Here is a 7,568-nt window from a genome sequence, read left to right on the forward strand (position 1 = left end):
GTCAACATTAGAGGTTAGGCCCGGCCCACGTAACTAATGGACCAGCCCAGCTATATAGTTGACCGGTCAAACTATGTCATCTGGCCCGGCCCGCTTAAGACGTGGCAGGCCTCGTGTGGGCCTACCATCTACCACGGGGTTTCAGCCGGTTAACGCCGTTAACTGCCAGTTAACGGCGTCTGCCACGTGTCAGTTTGCATGACGTCAGCAGTCAACGGGCTCCCGGAAACACTTCCGCAACGGTCCGATTTTCCGTGGCGGAAGGGTGCCCAAGCGCGACGGACCGAAAAAATCGTCGTTGGACTTTGCCTGACGCAGTTTCGACAACAGAACCCATATCGTCGGGTTAGGCCCATAGGCGACGAAAAATGCCCCTTAGTTGACGATTTTGGGACGTTGTCTATCAGAACTTTTCTTGTAGTGCACCCCTCTCTCTACAATCTCAAGTTGTGCATCCAAGATTTTGTCCCTCGGCAGTCTAGGAAATGGTTGATGCCGACTCTAACATTGGGGAGCCTGATGCCTGATGGTGTGGCTGATATGGCCAACTGAACTTCTAACAGCTGGTAGGGACATTCTTATTGTTGAACATGTTATTTCTATTCATAAAATCGTACCAAGTCAATTATCTTTATCTGCTCTACTTCTGTCCCTGCCTCTATTCTTGATCCATGCAAATCTAAGTTTAGCATTCAGATCTAATTATACAACAAGTGTGCACGTGCAACACACCTTCACAGGCTTATAAATATTATACTTGAGTTAATTTGGTTAGAACTTCAGTAGAAACTCACCTTCACTTGCTTATGATGTAATAATACCAAAATTCATTGTAATGTAATTTCTGAAGCTACCTAAATTGTTGCGCAATAGATAACCGAGTTCAATGTGCTTATATTGATGAATGCTTTTATTTATTTTTTCATATGATAAAAGCATCGGCTAGAACTGGAACTATCTCTGATGCGCGCACACAGAGAGAAAAATACTATGCCAGAGAGAGAGAGAGAGAGATTTCAGATGTGTGTATGTTCTATGCCTTATCATTAATAGGAAATTAGTTATGATGTTCTTTTAATTTTAATATGAGGAATTAATCTAGGGCGTAAAATATATAAAATCTTGAGCACGAAACGTTGTGGAACAGAGGCTAAGAATCAAATATTTAGAGAGTGGCAACATTTTTTCTCCATCGAAGGTGCCATAAAAATTTCCATACATTTTGTGCAGGTGGCTGACCAATAGTTATTTGGAAATTGAACTATTACTACTATGTTTCTATGTTAACATATATATGCCAAAGGTTGTGCATTTATGGTTGAGAACATCAAGATTTTTCCGTGGAAGAGCAAGCAGTTTATAGGTTCTTGATTATACAGCCAGCACCATGTAGTAACACATGTCATATTATTGCTGATTTACATATTGTTTCACCTATCAAGATAGTTTATTTTCTCATTTGATGTTTTATTACTATCGATTTCTATAGATTGCTATATATAGTGTTTTACAAACTGTTTGCTGGGGCTCCAAGGCAAGACCTAAAATGTTCATCTATTTTCCTGATTGAATAGAAGTGTTTGCTACTTCATTCGTGATTGCTTGTCTTTTATCCTAATTTCAACTTATTGGCTTTGTTTTGTAAAACCTAAAAACTGTGTTATCATTTTCCCAACTGATTTTTATCCGTCGGTAGATAAAATGTAAATTGGTGCAAATTTTATGGGATCCAAGGTGCACCCCGAAACAGGGATTTGCATGTGTAAAACTGACATATGTTGATCTTTGTGGCGACACATACAATCATCATAAGCTACATACTGTCCATAAGCTTTCTCAACTATGTTCATGATTTCGTCTGATTTTTTTCTAATTTCATCCTACTAACTTTTTTTATGAAACCTAAAATATATTATTATTTTTTGGGTAATTTTTAGCGTTGATATATAAAATGTAAATCAGAACGAATTTCACAGGATCGTTCGCCAAGGCGCACATCTAAATCTAGTTATCATAAAAGTAGCATGGAACATAAGAAATTATAGATACGTTTGAGACTTATCAAGGATCAGTCCCGATATAGTTTGTTCCCAATCCTCGCGTAAGATCAGCGGGATCGATGTATGGATTTCCTAGATCATCGAAAGCCTCTAAAGTTTCACCCTCTTGACGACTTGAATCTCCAATTGCGCAGACTAGATGATATATTGGATTTTTCTAACATCCCAAGTTTCAACAATAATGAAATCAAGAGAGAGTTTCAATTACTCAAATTTTGCAACAAACAAAAACTTTTTATATGCCTAGAATGTCACATATAGTTTCATGCATATGAGTGATTTTCTTTTGTGCAATTGCCATGATGAGTGTTGATATGTTGATCACTTGCCATCAAACCCTAATACATGATCATAACACCTCTTTTGAAGAAGAATAAAAGAAATACTAATTTGGGTCTAAAACCCTCACATACATATATGCCCATTTATGAAAATCCTCACCAAAGGCCACCAAGGCTTGATCTTTGGTTTCTAAAGTACTTATATAACTCAAACAAACCCAAATGCATCAAAGAAACCAGAATCAAATCAAAACTTAACTCAAAACCATCTCACATGTGATGATGGTCAAATGTGTGCTTTTTAACATGATCCCCTCTTTACCCCTCTGGTTAAATCATTTCTTAATCTAAACTTGGTTAACCAAAGCTATGTCATCCAAGACCATGTCAAGGTGATTAACTTTCATGTTGACCACCCTGGCTAGAGTTGACTAGGTTGACCAGTAGAGGTTTAACAAGTAAGGTCTTTGAATCAATATGAAGATCATGTGCATTTTGGTTTTTTGCCAAACCCTTTAAATTTGACCACCACCACCACCATTCCACTTCAAATAATATATAATTCAAACCCACCAAAATTCATTCAAAATTTCGAAAATAAAGTTCTTGCGGGCATTTCATCGAACACTTGGTGAGCACCACCCTGCCAACTCCACACTTTGCAATGTCCACTGGTTTTTTGCTTCAACCATCAAGCCTAGGTCATCCTCTGTACTCCCCTTGACCCTCTACACCTTGCCAAGCAGAATGGAAAAGATGAGGTACACGAAATCATCACACTTTGCACCAGAGCATGCCATGCTGTGGCATGGCATGGCATCTGTTACCCTCCAAAACCCACCGACGGGCAATGGCTGAGCAACACGAAGAGCCGGGAAGCTCCCAGGGCCGCTTAGTGGATCCCTGGCACCTCGCGTCGTCCCGCAAATCTTCTGGCCACGTCCTGGCGGTTGCTAGGGCGTGCCACCTGACCTAGACCCGATCAGGAAGGTGTTAGTGCTTCGATTGTTCCTGCATGGTAGACACGTAAACATTAAATACGAGCCCTATCGGCTCTCAGGTTTCCCTGTGGATCGGCTCAAGGAGCCGATCGCCCCATGTTTCACGTTGGATTTACAATGGCATGGGGATCCTGCTTGACCAGGACAAAGCTAAAACGATCCACGACAGTTTAGGGTTTTCACCGCATAACCGGAACGTCCTACGTGTGATCGGGCCTAGCAGCTACGGAAGACGATGCAAACCACCCCTACGAGAGGCCTAAAAACCAACATAACGTCGATTCCCGGAACATCCCTCGCAGGGACGGTGAACAACATCTAGCGCACTACCGGATCCTCCGACCCCAGCGTAAGGCCTAACTATGCAGATATTAAACTAATCCTTGCGGAGCAAGGAGCAACTATAACGGATCGGATCTACTAAGTAACGAACAAGCAAGATGCTGCCCTTACGTCTGGATAGACGTAAGGGCAGCTAGGTGTCGAGGGACGGCATCGCCACGCAGATGTGCACGTGAAAGCATCAATGCTAGCCCCTAAACACCTAAGGATAAATAGTACTGCTCGCCATCAACAAGGCTTCAGCACGAGCAGTACAAGGTTAACGAATAAACGTATACTGCCTAGATCGCTAGATGCGATCTAGGCAGCATGGTGCTTACCCGGGAGAAACCCTCGAAGAAAGGGGTGGCGATGCGCCTGATTTGTGTTGGTTGAACGATGATTGTCCTCCTTTTCCGATAACCCTAGATACATATTTATAGTCCAAGGGACTTTCTAATTGAGGCGTGCACCTAACCGTGCACGGGCCAGACTCTATCTCTTAATTCTAAATCACAATGCGATCTAATATGTTATAGATACATGGGCAGTTAAGCCCGAACTCCTTGCGCAAGGCCGCTTCGAAGATGCTCCACGTGTACGTCCTTCAAGCCCATCTTCACTTACGGCCCATCTCCTGATTTGGCCAAAATCGGGTGGTAACACATGCCCCCCTGGTTTTGATAATGATAATTGCAAAACCATCTGTCTCCTTCGAAGGGTCATGTCATGGCAGAACCGTTGCAGTTTTCTTCATGATGACGTCTTGCCTTCTCAACTTCCCTGCACGACTTGACGGTTCTGGCACCACGTCCTTGGGAACTGCTTAGGCATTAAATCGTTATATCCCCTTTTTATTTGGCCACTTCCTGTAGTTCCCTTCTTCATCCTCCTCGCACTAGCACTTCCAAAAGCCCTCCTCGGCCAATATGTCTTCTTCCTCCTCCTCATCGGGTCTTTCCACGCAGTCCTCCCCCTTCCGCGAGCCGACGCCGGAGTGGAACCCGGAAGAAGCCCATGCGGCCAACATCCGCCGCGCCATCGTGGCCGGGGATGAACCGAGCCACGACTTCTCTATCTGGTCAGAGGACGACCAATCCCTGACCGATGGGGAGAGCGTCCTCCGCAGCCTCGTCAATGGGGCAGCGGAGAGCGACGACGACGACCTTCCCTGGGAGGGAGTGACCTCCTCCGAGGAGGTGGAGGAGGAGGAGGACGATAGCTCCTCCGACGAGCCGCCGGCCAAGCGCCACTGCCCCTGGCCCGGGAATCTCAGCGACTTCGACAGCGATGACGACGACGCTAACGAAGAAGACGAGGACGATGAAGGTCCTGCCGGCGGCCGCTACAGCAGCGATGACGAGCCAGCCGGGAGTAGCGCCGACAGCGGCGATGACGACGAGGGCAGCAGCGGCCCCTAGATAGTGTAGGGCTAGGAGTAGTAGACGGGGCAATGTATCCCCTAGCAATTTCCTTTTGAGAGCAATCGGCTCCTTCTATGTAAAAAATCTGGTTATCAATGAAGAAATTTTTCCAATTTGACTTTGTCGATTTCTTCCATATTAGACTAGCCGATTCTCCCCTTTGTTGACACTAGATGAGCCGATGGTAATGCATCAGCTTTTATAACAAATTGCAAGACAGAACGATCCAATCGCCTTCTCAGATGTTAACTTGCAATCTATGAAATTCAGACCCAAACTTCCAATCGAACGGGTCCAACGCGCAGCCTTGAGACCCTTAGATCTTTAGACTTTAAAATCATCCGATCATGATGTTCGTCCTGATAGCAAAACTCCTGGGTTAATGCTCCCAGGAAAGCTTCTTGGCCCGTTGCTGCCAACCTTGATGTTGAAGCTGACACTCTTGTAAACAGGTGCTATTTGTTCACAGCTTCCCCTGTGATGCCCTGTTTCCTTGCAGCGACAAACTGGTCTAGAGCCTGATCAACAATGATGGCTCCTTCTTCAAACTCCTCCTGTCAACCTGGTGGTTTTCCTCTGCAAGAGCTCGCCACCTTTCAACATGGTTACGATGCAGAGACAGCCGATTTCAACACCATCGGCTCTTCAGAATGAGGAATTTCCAAGGCCAGCCGCCCCCCAAGCCTCAGTCAAGGCGAGGACAAGAAGTGCATCCACCGAATGGGCCACCATCGGCTTCCCAATTGCAGTGCAGCATCAGCCGATTCCAACCAAATCGGCTTTCAAAAGCAGAGAACTTTCAATGTGAGCTGCCCCCCGAGCTTCTTCAGTCCAATGACACAATCTCTGGTGAGAATGCGGTCTAGTCCAACTGGACGATCGTCGGTTGTTCTCATGATCCTGGCCTGATCTGCACGCTTATGCTGTTATTGCTGTGGGCCAGGGCTGCGATCCTCAAACTTGCCGGCAAATGCCAGCAGCTTAAATGAGAAAAAGGGCCGTCTCGGACGCCCGAACTGATGCTTCTGCTGGTGCTGCCGAGCTTGAAGTCTTGCTAATGGAACCACCAACCATTCCACTGAGGGACTCCTTCAGTAGAGCCTTGCTGCATAACTTGATGACTGCTCCATTAGGCTTCTGCTCGTAGCAGTCGTATCCCTTGAGTCGATGGCCGTGCATCGGCTTTTAATCCTTAAGTCGATGTCTATGCATCGGCTGTGCTCAAAATTTTTGGAAATTTTGGAGTTTTCCGTTTTTTTACGGCCGATTTGTTTACGTATCGGCCCCCATACTTGAGCTGCTCTGCTGGACATTTGACATCCGTTCCCAGCTCCGTATCCTCGTATCTCATCCATCAATCACTACAAGAAAAGTTCTGATAGACAACGTCCCAAAATCGTCAACTAGGGGGCATTTTTCGTCGCCTATGGGCCTAACCCGACGATATGGGTTCTGTTGTCGAAACTGCGTCAGGCAAAGTCCAACGACGATTTTTTCGGTCCGTCGCGCTTGGGCGCCCTTCCGCCACTGAAAATCGGACCGTTGCGGAAGTGTTTCCGGGAGCCCGTTGACTGCTGACGTCATGCAAACTGACACGTGGCAGACGCCGTTAACTGGCAGTTAACGGCGTTAACCGGCTAAAACCCCGTGGTAGATGGTAGGCCCACACGAGGCCTGCCACGTCTTAAGCGGGCCGGGCCAGATGACATAGTTTGACCGGTCAACTATATAGCTGGGCTGGTCCATTAGTTACGTGGGCCGAGCCTAACCTCTAATGTTGACTGGTCAAAAGTTAAAAGGGCCGGCCCATTTAACAAGTGGGGTCCCCCTTACAGCAACTGGGCCGGCCCAAGAAGCAAGTGGGCCGGGCCAAAAACACAGGTGGGTCCCACTATCCTGTTAAAAGGCCGGCCCATTTAGTGTGTGGGGTCCACCATATAGCAAGTGGGCCGGCCCAACAAGCTAGTGGGCCGGGCCAAAAACACATGGTGGGTCCCACTATCCTGTTAAAGGGCCGGCCCATTTAGTATGTGGGGTCCACCATATAGCAAGTGGGCCGGCCCAACAAGATAGTGGGCCGGGCCAAAAACACAGGTGGGTCCCACCTTCCTGTTAAAGGGCCGGCCCATTTAGTATGTGGGGTCCACAATATAGCAAGTGGGCTGGCCCACCAAGATAGTGGGCCGGGCCAAAAACACATGTGGGTCCCACGTTCCTGTTAATGGGCCGGGCCATTTGTTATGTGGGGTCCACCATACAGAAAGTGGGCCGGCCCAAAAAGATAGTGGGCCGGGCCAAAATCACAGGTGGGTCCCACCTTCCTATTAAAGGGCCGGCCCATTTACCATGTGGGACCACCATATAGCAAGTGGGCTGGCCCAACAAGATAGTGGGCCGGGCCAAAAGCACAGGTGGGCCCCACTTTCCTGTTAAAAGGCCGGCCCAATTAGTATGTGGGGTCCACCATATTGCAAGTGGGCT

The 7,568-nt window shown here is 46.9% G+C and overlaps 1 long non-coding RNA gene across 1 annotated transcript; it reads left to right on the forward strand.

The window, feature by feature from the left end:
• Positions 1–429: 429 nt before the first annotated feature.
• On the forward strand, positions 430–1,445 carry LOC127304641 (uncharacterized). The gene is made up of 2 exons (XR_007853471.1): positions 430–566; positions 1,231–1,445. It is a non-coding gene; the product is annotated as an uncharacterized lncRNA (long non-coding RNA).
• The last annotated feature ends 6,123 nt before the right edge of the window (positions 1,446–7,568 follow it).

The sequence above is a fragment of the Lolium perenne genome, chromosome 5, assembly GCF_019359855.2.
Source record: "Lolium perenne isolate Kyuss_39 chromosome 5, Kyuss_2.0, whole genome shotgun sequence".
NCBI classification, from domain to species: Eukaryota; Viridiplantae; Streptophyta; class Magnoliopsida; order Poales; family Poaceae; genus Lolium; species Lolium perenne.